The sequence below is a fragment of the Anser brachyrhynchus genome (assembly GCF_964034855.1).
Source record: "Anser brachyrhynchus genome assembly, chromosome: 9".
In the NCBI taxonomy this organism is placed as follows: domain Eukaryota; kingdom Metazoa; phylum Chordata; class Aves; order Anseriformes; family Anatidae; genus Anser; species Anser brachyrhynchus.
Window position 1 is genome coordinate 27918843 of NC_137703.1, and position 24942 is coordinate 27943784.

At 48.3% G+C, this 24942-nt stretch overlaps 1 long non-coding RNA gene across 1 annotated transcript; it reads right to left on the reverse strand.

The window, feature by feature from the left end:
- Positions 1–8834: 8834 nt before the first annotated feature.
- On the reverse strand, positions 8835–22847 carry LOC308199702. The gene is made up of 2 exons (XR_013954878.1): positions 17138–22847; positions 8835–10325 (listed from the first exon to the last, which is right to left on the reverse strand). It is a non-coding gene; the product is annotated as an uncharacterized lncRNA (long non-coding RNA).
- Between the last annotated feature and the right edge of the window lie 2095 nt (positions 22848–24942).

A 24942-nucleotide genomic window follows, 5' to 3' on the forward strand; every position in this document is an offset into this window, starting at 1 on the left:
TGAGTGCAGAGAGTGCACTGGCACCACTGGGGATGCACTGCAGTGAGTCCAGAGAGTGCACTGGCACCACTGGGGATGCACTACAGTGAGTCCAGAGAGTGCACTGGCACCACTGGGGAGGCAGTGCAGTGAGTCCAGAGAGTGCACTGGCACCACTGGGGATGCAGTGCAGTGAGTCCAGTGAGTGTACTGGCACCACTGGAGATGCACTTCAGTGAGCCCAGAGAGTGCACTGGCACCACTGAGAATGCACTTCAGTGAGTCCAGAGAGTGCACTGGCACCACTGGGGATGCACTGCAGTGAGTCCAGAGAGTGCACTAGCACCACTGGGGATGCAGTGCAGTGAATCCTGTGAGTACACTGGCACCACTGGGGATGCAGAGCAGTGAGTCCAGAGAGCTCACTGGCACCACTGGGGATGCAGTGCAGTGAGTCCAGAGAGTGCACTGGCACCACTGGAGATGCAGTACAGTGAGTCCAGTGAATGCACTGGAACCACTGGGGATGCAGTGCAGTGAGTCCAGAGAGTGCACTGGCACCACTGGTGATGCAGTACAGTGAGTCCAGTGAGTGCACTGGTACCACTGGGCCTGCAGTGCAGTGAGTCCAGAGAGTGCACTGGCACCACTGGGGATGCAGTGAAGTGAGTCCAGAGAGTGCACTGGCACCACCGATGATGCAGTACAGTGAGTCCAGTGAGTGCACTGGCACCACTGGGGATGTAGTGCAGTGACTCGAGAGAGTGCACTGGCACCACTGGGGATGCAATGCAGTGAGTCCAGAGAGTGCACTGGCACCACTGGGGATGCACTGCAGTGAGTCCAGAGAGTGCACTGGCAGCACTGGGGATGCAGTGCAGTGAGTCCAGAGAGTGCACTGGCACCACTGGGGATGCAGTGCAGTGAGTCCAGAGACTTCACTGGCACCACTGGGAATGCAGTGCAGTGAGTGCAGAGAGTGCACTGGCACCACTGGGGATGCAGTGCAGTGAGTCCAGAGAGTGCACTGGCACCACTGGAGATGCACTGCGGTGACTCCAGAGAGTGCACTGGCACCACTGGGGATGCACTGCGGTGAGTCCAGAGAGTGCACTGGCACCACTGGGGATGCACTACAGTGAGTCCAGAGATTGCACTGGCAGCACTGGGGATGCAGTGCAGTGAGTCCAGAGAGTGCACTGCCACCACTGGGGATGCACTGCAGTGAGTCCAGAGAGTGCACTGGCACCACTGGGGATGCACTTCAGTGAGTCCAGAGAGTGTACTGACACCACTGGGGATGCGGTGCAGTGAGTCCAGAGAGTGCACTGGCACCACTGGGGATGCAGTGCAGTGAGTCCAGAGAGTGCTCTGGCACCACTGGGGATGCACTGCAGTGAGTCCAGAGACTGCACTGGCACCACTGGGGATGCAGTGCAGTGAGTCCAGAGAGTGCACTGGCACCACTGGGGATGCAGTGCAGTGAGTCCAGAGAGTGCACTGGCACCACTGGTGATGCAGTGCAGTGAGTCCAGTGAATGCACTGGCACCACTGGGGATGCTGTGCAGTGAGTGCAGAGAGTGCACTGGCACCACCTGTGATGCAGCACAGTGTGTCCAGTGAGTGCACTGGCACCACTGGGGATGCAGTGCTGTGACTCCGGAGAGCGCACTGGCACCACTGGGGATGCAGTGCAGTGAGTCCAGAGAGTGCACTGGCACCACTGGGGATGCACTGCAGTGAGTCCAGAGAGTGCACTGGCACCACTGGGGCTGCAGTGCAGTGAGTCCAGAGAGTGCACTGGCACCACTGGGGATGCACTGCAGTGAGTCCAGAGATTGCACTGGCACCACTGGGGATGCAGTGCAGTGAGTCCAGAGAGTGCACTGGCACCACTGGGGATGCACTACAGTGAGTCCACAGAGTGCACTGGCACCACTGGGCATGCTCTGCAGTGAGTCCAGAGATTGCACTGGCACCACTGGGGATGCAGTGCAGTGAGTGCAGAGAGTGCACTGGCACCACTGGGGATGCACTTCAGTGAGTTCAGAGAGTGCACTTGCACCACTGGGGATGGGTTTCAAGCCAACTGCATTAACCGCTCATGCTTCTTTCTTATGAGACGTTAGTAAACCAATTATATAGCCTTGTCAAGACTAAATCACAGGTAAAAATCCTGTACATCTCATGTGGCCAACCACTCCCAACTAGGATTCCAAGAACCAGGAGTTTCGGTGAAAATAGGGCTAGTGCTATTAGAGGGGTGATTATTAGGGTAAGCCCTAAGCTGTCTTTAATGGAGAAGTATGGGTGGAATGGGATTTTGTCGCAGTCTGATACGATTCCTAGTGGGTTATTTGAGCCTGATTCGTGTAGGAAGGTTAGGTGGACTAGGGTGATTCCTGCAATTAGGAAGGGCAGTAGGAAGTGGATGGCGAAGAATCGGGTTAAGGTTGGATTGTCTACTGAGAATCCTCCTCAGGCTCATTCTACTAGAGTTTGCCCAATGTACGGGATGGCTGAGAATAGGTTGGTGATTACGGTGGCCCCTCAGAATGACATTTGTCCTCATGGTAGGACATACCCTACGAAGGCAGTTGCTATTAGGGTGAGTAGGAGGATTACTCCTGTGTTTCAGGTTTCTTTGTATAGGTAGGAGCCGTAGTAGAGGCCTCGTCCGATGTGTAAGTAGATGCAGATAAAGAAGAGCGAAGCACCGTTGGCGTGGAGGTTGCGGATGAGCCATCCGTACTGGACGTCTCGGCATGTGTGAGCTACTGAGGAGAAGGCGAGTGAAGTGTCTGCGGTGTAGTGTATGGCTAGTAGCAGGCCTGTTAGGATTTGTGTGGCTAAGCAGATGGCTAGAAGGGAGCCGAAGTTTCATCAGGCAGAGATGTTGGAGGGGGCGGGTAGGTCGATTAGGGAGTTGTTGATTATTTTTAGTAGGGGATGGGATTTGCGGATGTTAGGGGCCATTAGTGAGTCTGTGTGTTATTAGGATTATTACCAGGATGGAGAGGGCGAAGGATCCTAGGTAGGCCTTAATTAGCCCTGTGTGTATTGAGGTTGCGGCTTTGCTTGCGGCTACTTGTAGTTCAGCAAGGCCCTCTGGCCCTATTTTTTTGAGTCAGGAGAGGTCGATCAAGTGTAGGGCAATGTTTTGTCCCTTTTCTAGTAGGTTTTTGGAGAAGAATCGGTGTACTAGGGGGTTGAAGTACCCTAATGCAGAGGAGAAGTTTATGAGGGGGTTTGGTTTGGGGTGAGTGAGGGTGTGTGTTATGTTCGATAGTTCTAGGGCTAGGATGATTCCTAGGATTGTTATGAGGATGGCAGCGGTTTTGGTGATAAGGGGTATGGTTATTGGGGGGGTTTTGGTTGGTGTGATGAAAGAGGTAATGATTATTCCTGCTGTAATGCTGCCTAGGGCGAGTCGGGTTAGGGGGGCGGTGATTAGTGGGTTGTTTTCGTTTATTGATACTATTGGGGGGATTCGGGTTTGTCCAGCTTGGACTAGGATGGTTATGCGGATGCTGTAGGTTGCGGTGAATGCTGTGGCTATAAGGGTTAGGAGTAGGGCTCAAGTATTTAGGTATGATGTGTTTAAGCTTTCGATGATGAGGTCTTTTGAGTAGAATCCGGCTAGGAATGGGGTTCCTATCAGCGCCAGGTTTCCGATGGTTAGGCAGGAAGTAGTGACTGGGAGTATTTTCTGTAGGCCTCCTATCTTTCGGATATCTTGTTCTCCGTTTAGGTTGTGGATGATAGACCCTGAGCATAGGAATAGTATGGCTTTAAAGAAGGCATGGGTTGAGATGTGTAGGAAGGCTAGTTGTGGGAGGTTTAGTCCGATAGTGACTATTATTAGTCCTAGTTGGCTGGATGTTGAGAAAGCAATGATTTTTTTGATGTCATTTTGGGTTAGGGCGCATGTGGCAGCGAATAGGGTTGATAGAGCACCTAGGCATAGGCAGGCAGTTAGGGCTGTCTGGTTGGTGGCTAGCAGGGGGTGCATGCGGATGAGCAGGAAGATTCCGGCTACTACTATGGTACTGGAGTGCAGTAGGGCTGATACTGGGGTGGGGCCTTCTATTGCTGCGGGCAGTCATGGGTGGAGTCCAAATTGGGCGGATTTTCCTGCGGCTGCGAGGATTAATCCTATGAGGGGGAGGATTGGGGTTTGGTGGGGGTGTACGGCTTGTTGGATCTCTCAGGTGTTGAATGTTGAAGCTAGTCATGCTATGCTCAGGATCAGTCCGACGTCTCCGATTCGGTTGTAGATTACGGCTCGTAGGGCGGCGGTGTTGGCATCTGCTCGGCCTTGTCATCAGCCGATGAGAAGGAAGGACATGATTCGTACTCCTTCCCAGCCTACGAATAGGAGGAATATGTTGTTTGCGGTTGTTAGGAGGAGTATGGCGACTAGGAATGTCAGTAGGTAGGTGAAAAATTTTGTTACGTATGGCTCTGAGGCCATGTATCATATGGCGAATTGTAGGATTGATCATGTTACAAATAGGGCGATTGGAAGAAATGTTATTGAGTATTGGTCTATTTTTAGGCTCAGGGGGATTTTAAAGTTTATAATGAATTTTCACTCCCAGTGGCAGGTGACAGATTCTACTCCCGAGTAGATGAATGCGGTTGTAGGGGCTAGGCTAATTAGGAATGCGGTTTTAACAGCGCGGGTGGTGGCTTGTGGGGTGTTTTTAAAGTTTTTAAATAGAAATGGCAGGATGATTGGGGTTAGGAGGATTGTCAGCGTGAGTAGTGTGAGGGAGTTGATTAGTAGTGTGGGGTTCACTCCTTTTACTTGGATTTGCACCAAGATGGGTGGTTCCTAAGACCAGTGGATTGCTGTTATCCTTTAAAAGTAAGGGGGCTGAGGTTTTAGGCTCAGATGTAAGAGTTAGCAGCTCTTGTTGGTTAAACCCTCCCCTCGGCAGGTAAGAAGGTTTGAACTTCTATTCTTAGAATCACAGTCTAATGTTTGGTTTAAACTATACTTGCATGAGGGGATTCCGGAGATCAGTTCGGGTTTGAGGATTAGGAGGAATATTGGGATAATGTGGAGTGTTATGAGCAGGTGTTCTCGCGTGGTTGAGTTTTGCATAGATGTGATGTGGGAGGGGATTGAGCCTCGTTGGGTCATTAGTAGTATGAATAAGGTGTAGGAGGCGGTTAGTAGGGTTGCGATTCCTGTTAGGATGATCGTGAAGGCAGATCAGTTGAATAAGGTGATTATAATGGTTAGCTCTGCTATGAGGTTTGTTGTTGGGGGTAAGGCTATGTTTGTTAGATTGGCCAGCAATCATCAGGTAGCTATGAGTGGTAGGAGAGGTTGTAGGCCTCGTGTGAGTAGTAGAATTCGGCTGTGCGTACGTTCATAGTTTGTGTTGGCTAGGCAGAATAGTATGGAGGAAGTTAGTCCATGGGAAATTATTAGGATCATTGCCCCTGAGAATGATCAGTGGGTTTGGATTATTCCTGCGGCGATAACTAGGCCTATGTGGCTAACGGATGAATAAGCGATTAGTGATTTTAGGTCTGTCTGTCGTAGGCAGATTGAGCTAGTCATTAGGGCGCCTCATAGGGCCAGGGTTAGGAAGGGGTAGTGCAGGAGGTTGGACAGTGGGCCCATAAATAGAGTGACTCGTATAATTCCGTATCCTCCTAGCTTTAGTAGTAGGGCGGCGAGGAGTATTGAGCCTGCGATGGGTGCTTCTACGTGGGCTTTTGGCAGTCAGAGGTGTAGGCCGTATAGTGGGGCTTTTACTATGAATGCTATGAGCAGTGCTAGACCTGATAGTATTCCTGTCCATGAGGTGGATAGGGTTGGGTGGGTTAGTTGTAGGGTTGGCAGGTGCAGGGTGCCAATTTTCACGTATAGGTGTATGATTGTGATTAGCAGGGGTAGAGAGCTTACTGGCGTGTAGAATAGCAGGTAGATGCCAGCGCTTAGGCGTTCTGGTTGGTTCCCCCATCGGGTGATTAAGATTAGGGTGGGAATGAGGGTTGCTTCAAATGAGATGTAAAATAGTGCTAGTTCTGTGGTGGAAAAGGCTAGTAGGATGAATGGCTGGACTGCGACTAAGGTTGAGATAAAGATTCGTTTGCATTGTAGGGGTTCTTGTTGCAGGTGGTTTTGGCTTGCTATGATTATGAGTGGGAGTAGTCAGCAGGATAGTACTAGGAGGGGGGATGAGATTTGGTCAATTCCTGTTCAGTTGGATAAAAATTTGTAGGGGTAGTAGGTTGGGATTAATCACTGTAGGCTTAGGGCAGCGATTAGGAGGCTGTATAAGGTGGTGTTAGTCCATAGAAATTTTGGTGGAGACAGCAGGGCTGTTGGAAGAAGTATGATTGTGGGTAGGATGATTTTTAGCATTGCAGGAGGTTTAGGTTGTGTAGATGGTCGGAGCCATGTGTGCGGGTGGAGGCTACTAGGATGGCCAGGCCTGTGCCCGCCTCACACGCTGAGAAGGTTAGCATGAGAATTGGTACCATGGTGAATGAGGAGACTTGGTTTTCGATGGATCATATTGATAGGCCTACGAATATCGATAATATTATGCTTTCAAGGCATAGTAGGGCGGATACTAGGTGGGTTCGGTGGAAGGCTAGTCCTAGTCCGCTGAAAATGAAGGCTGAGTAGAAGCTTAAATGTAGGGGCGACATAAGAAAGTTACAGGGTTGGCTGTAATCTGCTGGGTCGAAACCAGCTATCTTTTTGGTTAGACTAACTTTCTGTTATTCTGCTCATTCTAGGCCCCCTTGAATTCACTCGTAGGCCAGTCCGAGTGTTAGGAGAAGGAGGATCACTACAGTTCAGGTGAGGGTCATTAGGGGGGATTGGAGTTGGACGGCTCATGGCAGGGGGAGTAGGAGGGCGATTTCTAGGTCGAATAGGATGAACAGGATGGCTACTGAGGAAGAATCGGACTGAGAATGGTAATCGAGCAGATCCAAGTGGGTCGAATCCACATTCGTACGGTGAGAGTTTCTCTGAGTCGGGGTTTATTTGGGCGAGTCAGAAGTTTAATGCGGTTAGGGCGGCGCTTAGGATTGATGATAGGGCGAATATGAACATGAGTGCGTTCATTGCTCTCCTCTGGGTTTATACCAGATTCTAGAGATTGGAAGTCAATTGTAATTAATATACTAGAAGAGCAAGATCCTCATCAGTAGATGGTTATGTAGAGGAATAGTCAGATGACGTCTACGAAGTGTCAGTATCAGGCTGCTGCCTCGAATCCGAAGTGGTGGTCTGATGTAAAGTGGAACTTGATCAGTCGGAAGAGGCAGACGGTCAGGAAGGAGGATCCGATGATTACGTGGAGTCCGTGGAATCCAGTGGCAACGAAGAAGGTAGATCCGTAGACGCTATCGGCGATTGAGAATGGGGCTTCGTGGTATTCTATTGCTTGTAGGGCTGTGAAGTAGAATCCCAGGAGGATCGTTAGGGTTAGGGCGTGGATGGCGTGTTTTCGGTTTCCTTCTGTGATGCTGTGATGGGCTCACGTTACGGTAACGCCTGAGGCTAGTAGGATGGCTGTGTTTAGTAGGGGGACTTCTATCGGGTTGAGTGGTTTAATTCCTGTTGGGGGTCATTGGCCTCCTAGTTCTGGGGTTGGGGCCAGGCTCGAGTGGAAGAACGCTCAGAAGAACCCTAAGAAGAAGAATGCTTCGGATGTGATGAAAAGGATTATGCCGTATCGTAGGCCTTTTTGGACTGTGGGAGTGTGATGGCCTTGGAAGGTGCTTTCTCGTACAATGTCTCGTCATCATTGGAGTATTACTAGGAGTATTGAGATGAGGCCTAGGGTTAGTAGTATGGATGAGTTGTAGTGGAATCACATGATTAATCCTGAGGTTGTGAGTAGGGCGGCGGCTGCCCCGAAGATTGGTCAAGGGCTTGGGTCAACTATGTGGTATGAGTGTGCTTGGTGTGCCATTAGATGTTTTCTTGTAAGTATAGGCTTAGAAGGAGCACGAAGACGTAGGCCTGGATTATGGCTACTGCTACTTCTAGGATGGTTAGGAGTAGTAGGATGATTATTGTTAGGATGGATACTGCAGGAAGGGTGGGTATTAATGCAATGGAGGCTGTAGAGATGAGTTGGATGAGTAAGTGTCCTGCTGTAAGGTTGGCTGTAAGGCGGACTCCGAGGGCTAGGGGGCGGATTAGTAGGCTGGTTGTTTCGATCAGGATTAGTGCGGGGATTAGGGGTGTAGGGGTACCTTCGGGTAATAGGTGGGCTAAAGAGGCTGATGGTTGGTTTCGTAGGCCTGTTAGTAGTGTGGCGAGCCATAGTGGGAAGGCTAGGGCTATGTTCATAGATAGTTGGGTGGTTGGGGTGAATGTATATGGAAGGAGGCCTAGAAGGTTGATTGTAAGAAGTATGATTATTAGGGATGTAAATATTATGGCTCATTTGTGGCCATTTTTGTTGAGTGGGACTATTAGTTGTTTTGTGATTAGGTGAAGGAGTCATGTTTGGATAGTAGAAAGGCGGTTGTTGATTCATCGGTTGTTTGGGGACGGGAATAGTAGGGCTGGGAAGAGTAGGGATAGTAGGATTAAGGGGATGCCGAATAGATTGGGGCTGGAAAATTGGTCAAAGAAGCTTAGGTTCATGGTCAGGATCATGGTGTGGGTTTGGTAGTGAGGGAGGTCTTATTTGATGGGGGGTTGGTTGTGGTGAAGGCTAGTAGTTTTGGTTGGATGAGGAGTGCTAGGGTTAATCAGGTTATAATTATGATTGAAAATCATGGTGCGGGGTTAAGCTGTGGCATATCATTAAGGAGGGGGAAGTCCCTCTTTGGCTAGCTTAAAAGGCTAGTGCTGTTGCATAGCTTCTTAATGATTAGGATGATGATAGAAGGGACGATCAGGCCTCGAAATGTGGGAGTGGGGTTGATTCTACTACAATGGGTATGTAGCTGTGATTAGCCCCGCAAATTTCTGAGCATTGTCCGTAAAAAATCCCAGGCCGGGTGGTAATGAATGAAGTTTGGTTTAGTCGGCCTGGGATTGCGTCTGTTTTAACTCCGAGCGTTGGGACTGCTCAGGAGTGGAGTACGTCTCCTGCAGTAATGATCACGCGGATGGGGGATTCTATTGGGATAACTACGCGGTGGTCAACTTCTAGCAGTCGGAAGTGGCCGTTGGGTAAGTCTGGGGTGGGCACTATGTAGGAGTCGAATGATAGGTCTTTGAAGTCTGTGTATTCGTAGCTTCAGTATCATTGGTGGCCGATGGCTTTTAGGGTGAGGTCTGGTTCATCGATTTTGTCCATTATGTAGAGGATTTGTAGGGATGGGAGGGCGAGGAGTACCAGGACGATAGCAGGTAGGATTGTCCAGATCAGCTCTACTTCTTGGGCGTCTACAGCATTGGACGAGAGTTTTTCTGTTAGTATGTGGGCTAAAAGGTAGAGAACTAGGCTGCAGATAGCTAGGGCAACGATTAGGGCGTGGTCGTGGAATTCAACGAGTTCTTCTATGATGGGTGATGAGGCGTCTTGGAATCCTAGTTGGGAGTGGTTGGCCACATGAGATGTACAGGATTTTTACCTGTGATTTAGTCTTGACAAGGCTATGTAATTGGTTTACTAACGTCTCATAAGAAAGAAGCATGAGCGGTTAATGCAGTTGGCTTGAAACCAGCATGTGAGGGTTCGATTCCTTCCTTTCTTGTACTTGGACGAAGGCCGGTTCCTCGAAAGTATGGTATGGGGGAGGGCAGCCGTGGATTCATTCAACGTTTGTGGTAGTTAGTTCTGGTTGTAGGACTTTTCGTTTGGCCGGAAAGGCTTCTCAGATGATGAATATTAGTATGATTACGGCTACTATTGAGATTAGGGAGCCGATGGAGGAAATGGTGTTTCATAGTGTGTAGGCGTCGGGATAGTCCGAGTATCGTCGGGGTATTCCTGCTAGGCCTAGGAAGTGCTGGGGGAAGAACGTTAGGTTTACTGCTGTAAATATTACCCCGAAGTGGGCTTTTGCTCATGTTTGGTGTAGGGTAAACCCAGTGAGTAGTGGGAATCAGTGAGTAAATCCTGCTAGAATGGCAAAGACGGCGCCTATGGATAGGACGTAGTGGAAGTGGGCAACTACGTAGTACGTGTCGTGCAGGGCGATGTCTAGGGAAGAGTTTGCAAGAACGATTCCTGTTAATCCTCCGATGGTAAATAGGAAGATAAATCCTAGAGCTCATAGTATTGGGGGGGGTCTCATTTGATTGTTCCTCCGTGCAGGGTGGCTAGTCAGCTAAATACTTTGATTCCGGTAGGGATGGCAATGATTATAGTGGCTGATGTAAAGTAGGCTCGGGTATCAACGTCTATTCCTACTGTAAACATGTGGTGAGCTCAGACGATGAATCCTAGGAAGCCGATGGATAGTATGGCTCAGACTATTCCCATGTAGCCGAAGGGCTCCTTTTTGCCTGAGTAGTACGTGACTACGTGTGAGATGATTCCGAACCCCGGTAGGATCAGAATATAGACTTCTGGGTGTCCGAAGAATCAGAATAGGTGTTGGTACAGGATTGGGTCTCCTCCTCCAGCGGGGTCGAAGAATGTGGTGTTTAGGTTTCGATCAGTTAGTAATATTGTAATACCGGCGGCGAGTACGGGGAGTGATAGAAGGAGTAGGATGGCGGTAATTAGTACGGATCAGACAAATAGTGGGGTTTGGTATTGTGAGAGTGCGGGGGGTTTTATGTTGATGGCTGTGGTGATAAAGTTGATGGCCCCAAGGATGGAGGAGATACCGGCTAAGTGGAGTGAGAAGATAGCCAGGTCTACTGAAGCTCCGGCGTGGGCAAGGTCACCTGCTAGGGGAGGGTAGACAGTTCAGCCTGTGCCGGCGCCAGCTTCTACAGTGGATGAGGCTAGTAGGAGGAGGAATGATGGGGGGAGGAGTCAAAAGCTTATGTTGTTTATTCGCGGGAATGCTATGTCGGGGGCACCGATTATGAGGGGGACTAATCAGTTGCCGAATCCTCCGATCATGATGGGTATGACTATAAAGAAGCTTATTACAAAGGCGTGAGCGGTAACGATTACATTGTAAATTTGGTCGTCGCCTAGGAGAGTTCCTGGTTGTCCTAGTTCTGCGCGGATTAATAGGCTGAGTGCGGTGCCGACTATTCCTGCTCATGCCCCGAAGATGAGGTACAGGGTGCCAATATCCTTATGGTTAGTGGAAAATAGTCATCGGTTGATGAAGGTGACGGGTAAGATGGCTGAGTGTTGAAGCGTTAGGCTGTAGTCCTTTTTACAGAGGTTTAATTCCTCTTCTTATCGGCTCTGTAGTGAAATTCATGTTGAGTTGCAAGCTCATCGATGCGCACTAGGGTGCGTCAGGGTCTTTGTAGGCAGAAGCCAATTGGTTTAGGCATTTAGCTGTTAACTAGAGTTTTGTGGGATCGAAGCCCATCTGTCTAGGGAGGCTTTAGCTTAATTAAAGCGTCTGACTTGCATTCAGAAGATACAGGTTAATATTCTGTAAGTCTTAATGTGCAGAAACTAAGAGGGTTTAACTCTTATTTAAGGCTTTGAAGGCCTTCGGTTTGGGGTGTTATCCTAAGTTTCTAGACAATGGCATGTATTATTGGGGACAGGGGAAGTAAGAGGATTGATAGTGAGGCAAGGACCGCAGTAGGTGTGCTTGGGGCTTTGCTAGTGTATCATTGTTTTATGTGGTTAGAGGAGTTGGGGGGAAGGGTAATTGTTGAGTGGTATGCGAGGCGTAGGTAGAAGAAGAGGCTGAGCAGTGATAGCATGGCAATTGCCATGGCTGCTGGTGTTATTTCCTGTTTAGTTAGTTCTTGGATGATAAGTCACTTTGGTATAAAGCCTGTTAATGGGGGGAGGCCTGCTAGGGATAAAAGTACTAGTATTAGGGTGGCGTTTAGCACTGGGGTTTTTGTTCATGAGGTTGTGATCATGGATAGGTTAAGGGCTTTGATTTTGTTAAGGGCTAGGAATACGGCTGATGTTATGATTGTGTATAGGTAGAAGGTAAGTAAGGCCAATTTGGGGCTGTAAACTAGGATGATGGCGATTCAGCCTAAGTGGGAGATGGACGAGAAGGCTAGGATTTTGCGTGTTTGTGTTTGGTTCAGTCCTATTCAGCCTCCCAGTGCTGTTGAGGCTAGGGCCATGGCGGTGAGTAGAGCTGGGTCGAGGGATTTGGATGTTAGTAGGAGCAGGGTTAGTGGGGGGAATTTTATGAGGGTCGAGAGTAGCAGGGCTGTTATTAGTGGCGATCCTTGTAGTACTTCTGGGAATCAGAAGTGAAATGGCACTAGGCCCAGTTTAATAGCGATTGCTGCTGTCAGTAGTAGACAGGAGGTTGGGTGGTTTATTTGTGTGATGTCTCATTGGCCGGTGACTCAGGCATTGGTTATGCTAGAGAATAGGACCAGGGCGGAAGCAGCTGCTTGGGTTAGGAAGTATTTCGTTGCGGCTTCTACTGCTCGTGGGTGGTGGGATTTGGCAATTAGGGGAATGATGGCTAGTGCGTTGATCTCCAGTCCTGTCCAGGCCAGAACTCAGTGGTTGCTGGAAATTGTGATTGTGGTGCCCAAGATGAGGCTGAAGGTTATGATTGGGGTCGCGTAAGGGTTCATTAGTAGAGGAGGGGGTTAAACCATCATTTTCGGGGTATGGGCCCGATAGCTTGATTAGCTGACTCTACTAGAAAAGAATATAAGGGAAGTATGGAGAATTTTGATTTCTCTTGTGTGGGTTCAATTCCTACTTTTCTAAGGTCAACAGGAAATGAGAGGGCTGTTATACCTCTATGTTCACTTTATCATAGTGACCCTTTGTAGTTCAGGCACATTTCCTTATGTAAGGAGGTAGGCCTGCATAGCAGATAGGTATGCTGATGTGTCAGAGGCACAGAGCTAGTGTGAGGGGTAGGAAGTTTTTTCATAGTAGGTGCATTAGTTGGTCATATCGGAATCGTGGGTATGAAGCTCGGACCCATAAGAAACCAGAAGATAGTAGGAGGACTTTTGTGGCTAGGATGACGGGGAATAGTTCTGTGGGTGGCCCTAGGGCGCTTGGGTTTAGGAATATGATGGCTGTAAGTGTATTTATTAGCATAATGTTCGCATATTCAGCTAGGAAGAATAAGGCGAAGGGTCCTGCGGCGTATTCAACGTTAAACCCTGAGACTAGCTCAGATTCACCCTCTGTGAGGTCAAAAGGAGCTCGGTTTGTCTCTGCTAGGGTGGATACGTATCATATTATTGCTAGGGGTCATGAGGAGAAAATGAAGTATAGAGGCTCCTGTGCGACGGCAAAGGAGCTGAGTGTGTAGCTTCCGCTTAGTATGATTATTGATAGCAGGATTATGGCCAGTGTCACTTCGTATGAAATGGTCTGTGCTACTGCCCGTAGGGCTCCGATTAGTGCGTATTTTGAGTTCGAGGCTCAGCCTGATCATAGGACTGAGTAGACGGCTAGGCTTGACATGGCTATTAGGAAGAGAACTCCGAGGTTTAGATCTGCTAGGGGAAATGGGAGTGGTAGTGGTGCTCAAGTGGTGAGGGCTAGGACAAGGGCTAGTATTGGTATCAGAATGAATAGAAGTGGGGAAGAGGTAGAGGGTCGGATGGGCTCTTTGGTAAATAGTTTCAGTCCGTCCGCAAATGGTTGAAGTAGGCCAAAAGGCCCGACAACGTTAGGGCCTTTGCGGGATTGTATGTAGCTTAGGATTTTCCGTTCTACTAGGGTTAGGAAGGCTACGGCAATCAGGATTGGGATGATGTATAGGAGGGATATAACGAGGCAGCTTAGTGTTGTTATTTGAATCATGGGTGAAGCTAGGGAGAGGATTTGAACCTCTGGGGAAAGGGCTTAAGCCTTCTGCACTTGCCGGGCTCTGCCACTCTAGCTGGTCCTTTTCTAGGATTGAAAGTGGTGGGGGAAGGCCCTCTTCACGGTTTAGTTGGTTTCACTGCTTAGAGGGGGGGGGCGTGCTTGTGGTATTGGCCCCACTTTCCCGGTCCTTTCGTACTGGGGAGAGTGTGTCATAGATAGAAACCGACCTGGATTGCTCCGGTCTGAACTCAGATCACGTAGGACTGTTAATCGTTGAACAAACGAACCCTTAATAGCGGCTGCACCATTAGGATGTCCTGATCCAACATCGAGGTCGTAAACCCCCCTGTCGATATGGGCTCTTGAGGGGGATTGCGCTGTTATCCCTGGGGTAGCTTGGTCCATTAATCAATTATATTGGGTCTGGTCACTGTTAGCACTTTGAGGGGTAGCTCTAGGTAAAGAGGTATGGTCTTGTTTTTGGAGGATTTGTTCTCCTCCAAGGTCGCCCCAACCGAAAAATATCGACCAGGCTCTGCGATGGTAGTGGCCCCAGTGGGGTTGATTGAGGATTCGCGGTGGTCGTTGATTTTTAAGTTCCACAGGGTCTTCTCGTCTTATGTTCACATCCCCGCTTTTGCACGGGGAGATCAATTTCACTGATTATCTGTGAGAGACAGTTAAGACCTCGTTTAGCCATTCATACAAGTCTCGATTTATGGGACAATTGATTGCGCTACCTTTGCACGGTTAGGATACCGCGGCCGTTAAACCTAAGTCACCGGGCAGGCATCACCTTCAATACTTGTTTAATTTGCTGAAGGCTATGTTTTTGGTAAACAGTCGGGCCTTATTAATTTGCCGAGTTCCTTTCACAGATTTTAATCGCTCTTATAGGCGCTCCTGAGTCGGGTTAACAGGGTTAGTTAATACGTGGTCTTGTAGGGGTTTTTGTATCTGTCTAGGTCTGTTAATAATGTTTCTATGTAAGCTTGCGCCGTTAGAGGGGTGTGGCCCTGAGTTACTTATTTTAGCATTAATTCTCCTATATTCATAGGTTGACCTGTTTGTGATAAGGGAATCATCTTATTTTGGTATTTTTAGGTGGTGGAGCTTTGACGCACTCTTTTTTGATGGCTGCTTTAGGGCCCACGGTAGGATCAGTAGTAAGAATTATCCGCTAGTCGAGGTTGTGTCCTTTTTTAATGGAGCTGTCCCTCCATTAAATAGCTCTTAATCATCTCATTAGGGTTCAGGATGTCCGGTAGGGAGGATTAAGGGGGAACTTAGATTCGTTTCACAGGTAACCAGCTATCACCCAGCTCGGTTGGCTTTTCACCTCTACTGACAAGTCATCCCACTCTTTTGCAACAGAGACGGGTTCGCTCTCTTTAACTGCTTGAAAGTAGCTCGCTTGGGTTTCGGGGGGGCAAACTTTAGTTCACTTTGCTTGGTTGTTCTCGCTAAACCATGATGCAAAAGGTACAAGGGTTGATCTTTGCTGTCTGTCGCTTTGATTGTTTCACTGCTATTTCATCTTTCCCTTACGGTACTGGGGTCTCTATCGCGTCTAAGTGTCTTTTCTATCGCCTATACTAAGACTGTAAAATGCTTTAGTTTAATTAGTTTAGTAAATTCTTTAGTTTTGGTGTACTATTTGTGTGGTTGAGCTAGAGGGGGGGCTTCAAGACGATCCGGTCTAGTAGATATCTTTCAGGTGTAAGCTGAGTGCTTTGGTGTTATAGCTACGTCTTGATATTCTAAGTACACCTTCCGGTACACTTACCTTGTTACGACTTACCTCATCTTCAGCGTATTTATGGTATTAGTTATGTGGGATGTGGCTTTTGAGGAGGGTGACGGGCGGTATGTACGTGCCCCAGGGCCGGCTTAAAGTAGGCTCTATTGTCCCACTTTACTGCTAAATCCGCCTTCCAGAAGTGGTTTCACGCTTCTTTCCGTGTGCCCTATGAATAGGGAATGTAGCCCATTTCTTCCACTCCATAGGCTATACCTTGACCTGTCTTATTAGCGGGGTGCTATTGTGTCCACTGTTGTGCTCTCATTCGAGGTGGGCTGGCGACGGCGGTATGTAGGCTGTGTTGGCAAGGGGTGGTTGGGTTAATCGGGGATTATCGATTGTAGAACAGGCTCCTCTAGGTGGGTTTGGGGCACCGCCAAGTCCTTAGAGTTTTAAGTGTTTGTGCTCGTAGTTCTCTGGCGGATACTTCGGTAAAGTAAGTATCAAGATTTAGGGCCAGGCATAGTGGGGTATCTAATCCCAGTTTGGGCCCTGGCTTTCGTGGGTTTAAATCAGTCGTTAGTTCCTAAGATCATCTTAATGGTGTGTTTAGGTGCATCTTGGGCTTATGACAGCTCAGTTGCATTTTGATCTTAGTTAGCTAGGATAGGCATTTTACCACTCTTTACGCCGTGTCAATAGGACGGTTGATTTGGGTTTCTTGTATGACCGCGGTGGCTGGCACAAGATTTACCAACCCTTGAAGTTAGGCTGTTGCTATAACTAAGTCAAGTTTGCACTCATTGCTTAATGTTAATTACTGCTGAATACCTGTGGGGGCGTGGCTTAGCGAGGCGTCTTGGGCTACTACTTGGGTGTGCCTGATACCCGCTCCTCAAGGCCTGTATGGGGGTAGGTGGTCGAGGGCGTTTACACTGGGGCGCGGATACTTGCATGTATATATTTAGCAAAAACCAACCGTAAGGTTAGGACTAAGTCTTTTGTCCGCAGGCATGTTTTATGCCATCTTGGCAACTTCAGTGCCATGCTTTGTGTTAAGCTATGTGGACGGGGGTGTGGTTAGCTGATAGTTGAGTGGTGAGTGAGAGTGAAGTATATGAAATTATTGCTTGTGTTTACTATTTTTAGTACTGGAGTTTCTCTAAGTCCTAGGACTAGGAGGAAATGGTGTTTCATAGTGTGTAGGCGTCGGGATAGTCTGAGTATCGTCGGGGTATTCCTGCTAGGCCTAGGAAGTGCTGGGGGAAGAACGTTAGGTTTACTCCTGTAAATATTACCCCGAAGTGGGCTTTTGCTCATGTTTGGTGTAGGGTAAACCCAGTGAGTAGTGGGAATCAGTGAGTAAATCCTGCTAGAATGGCAAAGACGGCGCCTATGGATAGGACGTAGTGGAAGTGGACACTATTTGTCTGATCCGTACTAATTACCGCCATCCTACTCCTTCTATCACTCCCCGTACTCGCCACCGGTATTACAATATTACTAACTGATCGAAACCTAAACACCACATTCTTCGACCCCGCTGGAGGAGGAGACCCAATCCTGTACCAACACCTATTCTGATTCTTCGGACACCCAGAAGTCTATATTCTGATCCTACCGGGGTTCGGAATCATCTCACACGTAGTCACGTACTACTCAGGCAAAAAGGAGCCCTTCGGCTACATGGGAATAGTCTGAGCCATACTATCCATCGGCTTCCTAGGATTCATCGTCTGAGCTCACCACATGTTTACAGTAGGAATAGACGTTGATACCCGAGCCTACTTTACATCAGCCACTATAATCATTGCCATCCCTACCGGAATCAAAGTATTTAGCTGACTAGCCACCCTGCACGGAGGAACAATCAAATGAGACCCCCCCAATACTATGAGCTCTAGGATTTATCTTCCTATTTACCATCGGAGGATTAACAGGAATCGTTCTTGCAAACTCTTCCCTAGACATCGCCCTGCACGACACGTACTACGTAGTTGCCCACTTCCACTACGTCCTATCCATAGGCGCCGTCTTTGCCATTCTAGCAGGATTTACTCACTGATTCCCACTACTCACTGGGTTTACCCTACACCAAACATGAGCAAAAGCCCACTTCGGGGTAATATTTACAAGAGTAAACCTAACGTTCTTCCCCCAGCACTTCCTAGGCCTAGCAGGAATACCCCGACGATACTCGGACTATCCCGACGCCTACACACTATGAAACACCATTTCCTCCATCGGCTCCCTAATCTCAATAGTAGCCGTAATCATACTAATATTCATCATCTGAGAAGCCTTTCCGGCCAAACGAAAAGTCCTACAACCAGAACTAACTACCACAAACGTTGAATGAATCCACGGCTGCCCGCCCCCATACCATACTTTCGAGGAACCGGCCTTCGTCCAAGTACAAGAAAGGAAGGAATCGAACCCTCACATGCTGGTTTCAAGCCAACTGCATTAACCGCTCATGCTTCTTTCTTATGAGACGTTAGTAAACCAATTACATAGCCTTGTCAAGACTAAATCACAGGTAAAAATCCTGTACATCTCATGTGGCCAACCACTCCCAACTAGGATTCCAAGACGCCTCATCACCCATCATAGAAGAACTCGTTGAATTCCACGACCACGCCCTAATCGTTGCCCTAGCTATCTGCAGCCTAGTTCTCTACCTTTTAGCCCACATACTAACAGAAAAACTCTCGTCCAATGCTGTAGACGCCCAAGAAGTAGAGCTGATCTGGACAATCCTACCTGCTATCGTCCTGGTACTCCTCGCCCTCCCATCCCTACAAATCCTCTACATAATGGACAAAATCGATGAACCAGACCTCACCCTAAAAGCCATCGGCCACCAATGATACTGAAGCTACGAATACACAGACTTCAAAGACCTATCATTCGACTCCTACATAGTGCCCACCCCAGACTTACCCAACGGCCACTTCCGACTGCTAGAAGTTGACCACCGCGTAGTTATCCCAATAGAATCCCCCATCCGCGTGATCATTACTGCAGGAGACGTACTCCACTCCTGAGCAGTCCCAACGCTCGGAGTTAAAACAGACGCAATCCCAGGCCGACTAAACCAAACTTCATTCATTACCACCCGGCCTGGGATTTTTTACGGACAATGCTCAGAAATTTGCGGGGCTAATCACAGCTACATACCCATTGTAGTAGAATCAACCCCACTCCCACATTTCGAGGCCTGATCGTCCCTTCTATCATCATCCTAATCATTAAGAAGCTATGCAACAGCACTAGCCTTTTAAGCTAGCCAAAGAGGGACTTCCCCCTCCTTAATGATATGCCACAGCTTAACCCCGCACCATGATTTTCAATCATAATTATAACCTGATTAACCCTAGCACTCCTCATCCAACCAAAACTACTAGCCTTCACCACAACCAACCCCCCATCAAATAAGACCTCCCTCACTACCAAACCCACACCATGATCCTGACCATGAACCTAAGCTTCTTTGACCAATTTTCCAGCCCCAATCTATTTGGCATCCCCTTAATCCTACTATCCCTACTCTTCCCAGCCCTACTATTCCCGTCCCCAAACAACCGATGAATCAACAACCGCCTTTCTACTATCCAAACATGACTCCTTCACCTAATCACAAAACAACTAATAGTCCCACTCAACAAAAATGGCCACAAATGAGCCATAATATTTACATCCCTAATAATCATACTTCTTACAATCAACCTTCTAGGCCTCCTTCCATATACATTCACCCCAACCACCCAACTATCTATGAACATAGCCCTAGCCTTCCCACTATGGCTCGCCACACTACTAACAGGCCTACGAAACCAACCATCAGCCTCTTTAGCCCACCTATTACCCGAAGGTACCCCTACACCCCTAATCCCCGCACTAATCCTGATCGAAACAACCAGCCTACTAATCCGCCCCCTAGCCCTCGGAGTCCGCCTTACAGCCAACCTTACAGCAGGACACTTACTCATCCAACTCATCTCTACAGCCTCCATTGCATTAATACCCACCCTTCCTGCAGTATCCATCCTAACAATAATCATCCTACTACTCCTAACCATCCTAGAAGTAGCAGTAGCCATAATCCAGGCCTACGTCTTCGTGCTCCTTCTAAGCCTATACTTACAAGAAAACATCTAATGGCACACCAAGCACACTCATACCACATAGTTGACCCAAGCCCTTGACCAATCTTCGGGGCAGCCGCCGCCCTACTCACAACCTCAGGATTAATCATGTGATTCCACTACAACTCATCCATACTACTAACCCTAGGCCTCATCTCAATACTCCTAGTAATACTCCAATGATGACGAGACATTGTACGAGAAAGCACCTTCCAAGGCCATCACACTCCCACAGTCCAAAAAGGCCTACGATACGGCATAATCCTTTTCATCACATCCGAAGCATTCTTCTTCTTAGGGTTCTTCTGAGCGTTCTTCCACTCGAGCCTGGCCCCAACCCCAGAACTAGGAGGCCAATGACCCCCAACAGGAATTAAACCACTCAACCCGATAGAAGTCCCCCTACTAAACACAGCCATCCTACTAGCCTCAGGCGTTACCGTAACGTGAGCCCATCACAGCATCACAGAAGGAAACCGAAAACACGCCATCCACGCCCTAACCCTAACGATCCTCCTGGGATTCTACTTCACAGCCCTACAAGCAATAGAATACCACGAAGCCCCATTCTCAATCGCCGATAGCGTCTACGGATCTACCTTCTTCGTTGCCACTGGATTCCACGGACTCCACGTAATCATCGGATCCTCCTTCCTGACCGTCTGCCTCTTCCGACTGATCAAGTTCCACTTTACATCAGACCACCACTTCGGATTCGAGGCAGCAGCCTGATACTGACACTTCGTAGACGTCATCTGACTATTCCTCTACATAACCATCTACTGATGAGGATCTTGCTCTTCTAGTATATTAATTACAATTGACTTCCAATCTCTAGAATCTGGTATAAACCCAGAGGAGAGCAATGAACGCACTCATGTTCATATTCGCCCTATCATCAATCCTAAGCGCCGCCCAAACCGCATTAAACTTCTGACTCGCCCAAATAAACCCCGACTCAGAGAAACTCTCACCGTACGAATGTGGATTCGACCCACTTGGATCTGCTCGATTACCATTCTCAGTCCGATTCTTCCTCAGTAGCCATCCTGTTCATCCTATTCGACCTAGAAATCGCCCTCCTACTCCCCCTGCCATGAGCCGTCCAACTCCAATCCCCCCTAATGACCCTCACCTGAACTGTAGTGATCCTCCTTCTCCTAACACTCGGACTGGCCTACGAGTGAATTCAAGGGGGCCTAGAATGAGCAGAATAACAGAAAGTTAGTCTAACCAAAAAGATAGCTGGTTTCGACCCAGCAGATTACAGCCAACCCTGTAACTTTCTTATGTCGCCCCTACATTTAAGCTTCTACTCAGCCTTCATTTTCAGCGGACTAGGACTAGCCTTCCACCGAACCCACCTAGTATCCGCCCTACTATGCCTTGAAAGCATAATATTATCGATATTCGTAGGCCTATCAATATGATCCATCGAAAACCAAGTCTCCTCATTCACCATGGTACCAATTCTCATGCTAACCTTCTCAGCGTGTGAGGCGGGCACAGGCCTGGCCATCCTAGTAGCCTCCACCCGCACACATGGCTCCGACCATCTACACAACCTAAACCTCCTGCAATGCTAAAAATCATCCTACCCACAATCATACTTCTTCCAACAGCCCTGCTGTCTCCACCAAAATTTCTATGGACTAACACCACCTTATACAGCCTCCTAATCGCTGCCCTAAGCCTACAGTGATTAATCCCAACCTACTACCCCTACAAATTTTTATCCAACTGAACAGGAATTGACCAAATCTCATCCCCCCTCCTAGTACTATCCTGCTGACTACTCCCACTCATAATCATAGCAAGCCAAAACCACCTGCAACAAGAACCCCTACAACGCAAACGAATCTTTATCTCAACCTTAGTCGCAGTCCAGCCATTCATCCTACTAGCCTTTTCCACCACAGAACTAGCACTATTTTACATCTCATTTGAAGCAACCCTCATTCCCACCCTAATCTTAATCACCCGATGGGGGAACCAACCAGAACGCCTAAGCGCTGGCATCTACCTGCTATTCTACACGCCAGTAAGCTCTCTACCCCTGCTAATCACAATCATACACCTATACGTGAAAATTGGCACCCTGCACCTGCCAACCCTACAACTAACCCACCCAACCCTATCCACCTCATGGACAGGAATACTATCAGGTCTAGCACTGCTCATAGCATTCATAGTAAAAGCCCCACTATACGGCCTACACCTCTGACTGCCAAAAGCCCACGTAGAAGCACCCATCGCAGGCTCAATACTCCTCGCCGCCCTACTACTAAAGCTAGGAGGATACGGAATTATACGAGTCACTCTATTTATGGGCCCACTGTCCAACCTCCTGCACTACCCCTTCCTAACCCTGGCCCTATGAGGCGCCCTAATGACTAGCTCAATCTGCCTACGACAGACAGACCTAAAATCACTAATCGCTTATTCATCCGTTAGCCACATAGGCCTAGTTATCGCCGCAGGAATAATCCAAACCCACTGATCATTCTCAGGGGCAATGATCCTAATAATTTCCCATGGACTAACTTCCTCCATACTATTCTGCCTAGCCAACACAAACTATGAACGTACGCACAGCCGAATTCTACTACTCACACGAGGCCTACAACCTCTCCTACCACTCATAGCTACCTGATGATTGCTGGCCAATCTAACAAACATAGCCTTACCCCCAACAACAAACCTCATAGCAGAGCTAACCATTATAATCACCTTATTCAACTGATCTGCCTTCACGATCATCCTAACAGGAATCGCAACCCTACTAACCGCCTCCTACACCTTATTCATACTACTAATGACCCAACGAGGCTCAATCCCCTCCCACATCACATCTATGCAAAACTCAACCACGCGAGAACACCTGCTCATAACACTCCACATTATCCCAATATTCCTCCTAATCCTCAAACCCGAACTGATCTCCGGAATCCCCTCATGCAAGTATAGTTTAAACCAAACATTAGACTGTGATTCTAAGAATAGAAGTTCAAACCTTCTTACCTGCCGAGGGGAGGGTTTAACCAACAAGAGCTGCTAACTCTTACATCTGAGCCTAAAACCTCAGCCCCCTTACTTTTAAAGGATAACAGCAATCCACTGGTCTTAGGAACCACCCATCTTGGTGCAAATCCAAGTAAAAGGAGTGAACCCCACACTACTAATCAACTCCCTCACACTACTCACGCTGACAATCCTCCTAACCCCAATCATCCTGCCATTTCTATTTAAAAACTTTAAAAACACCCCACAAGCCACCACCCGCGCTGTTAAAACCGCATTCCTAATTAGCCTAGCCCCTACAACCGCATTCATCTACTCGGGAGTAGAATCTGTCACCTGCCACTGGGAGTGAAAATTCATTATAAACTTTAAAATCCCCCTGAGCCTAAAAATAGACCAATACTCAATAACATTTCTTCCAATCGCCCTATTTGTAACATGATCAATCCTACAATTCGCCATATGATACATGGCCTCAGAGCCATACGTAACAAAATTTTTCACCTACCTACTGACATTCCTAGTCGCCATACTCCTCCTAACAACCGCAAACAACATATTCCTCCTATTCGTAGGCTGGGAAGGAGTACGAATCATGTCCTTCCTTCTCATCGGCTGATGACAAGGCCGAGCAGATGCCAACACCGCCGCCCTACGAGCCGTAATCTACAACCGAATCGGAGACGTCGGACTGATCCTGAGCATAGCATGACTAGCTTCAACATTCAACACCTGAGAGATCCAACAAGCCGTACACCCCCACCAAACCCCAATCCTCCCCCTCATAGGATTAATCCTCGCAGCCGCAGGAAAATCCGCCCAATTTGGACTCCACCCATGACTGCCCGCAGCAATAGAAGGCCCCACCCCAGTATCAGCCCTACTGCACTCCAGTACCATAGTAGTAGCCGGAATCTTCCTGCTCATCCGCATGCACCCCCTGCTAGCCACCAACCAGACAGCCCTAACTGCCTGCCTATGCCTAGGTGCTCTATCAACCCTATTCGCTGCCACATGCGCCCTAACCCAAAATGACATCAAAAAAATCATTGCTTTCTCAACATCCGGCCAACTAGGACTAATAATAGTCACTATCGGACTAAACCTCCCACAACTAGCCTTCCTACACATCTCAACCCATGCCTTCTTTAAAGCCATACTATTCCTATGCTCAGGGTCTATCATCCACAACCTAAACGGAGAACAAGATATCCGAAAGATAGGAGGCCTACAGAAAATACTCCCAGTCACTACTTCCTGCCTAACCATCGGAAACCTGGCGCTGATAGGAACCCCATTCCTAGCCGGATTCTACTCAAAAGACCTCATCATCGAAAGCTTAAACACATCATACCTAAATACTTGAGCCCTACTCCTAACCCTTATAGCCACAGCATTCACCGCAACCTACAGCATCCGCATAACCATCCTAGTCCAAGCTGGACAAACCCGAATCCCCCCAATAGTATCAATAAACGAAAACAACCCACTAATCACCGCCCCCCTAACCCGACTCGCCCTAGGCAGCATTACAGCAGGAATAATCATTACCTCTTTCATCACACCAACCAAAACCCCCCCAATAACCATACCCCTTATCACCAAAACCGCTGCCATCCTCATAACAATCCTAGGAATCATCCTAGCCCTAGAACTATCGAACATAACACACACCCTCACTCACCCCAAACCAAACCCCCTCATAAACTTCTCCTCTGCATTAGGGTACTTCAACCCCCTAGTACACCGATTCTTCTCCAAAAACCTACTAGAAAAGGGACAAAACATTGCCCTACACTTGATCGACCTCTCCTGACTCAAAAAAATAGGGCCAGAGGGCCTTGCTGAACTACAAGTAGCCGCAAGCAAAGCCGCAACCTCAATACACACAGGGCTAATTAAGGCCTACCTAGGATCCTTCGCCCTCTCCATCCTGGTAATAATCCTAATAACACACAGACTCACTAATGGCCCCTAACATCCGCAAATCCCATCCCCTACTAAAAATAATCAACAACTCCCTAATCGACCTACCCGCCCCCTCCAACATCTCTGCCTGATGAAACTTCGGCTCCCTTCTAGCCATCTGCTTAGCCACACAAATCCTAACAGGCCTGCTACTAGCCATACACTACACCGCAGACACTTCACTCGCCTTCTCCTCAGTAGCTCACACATGCCGAGACGTCCAGTACGGATGGCTCATCCGCA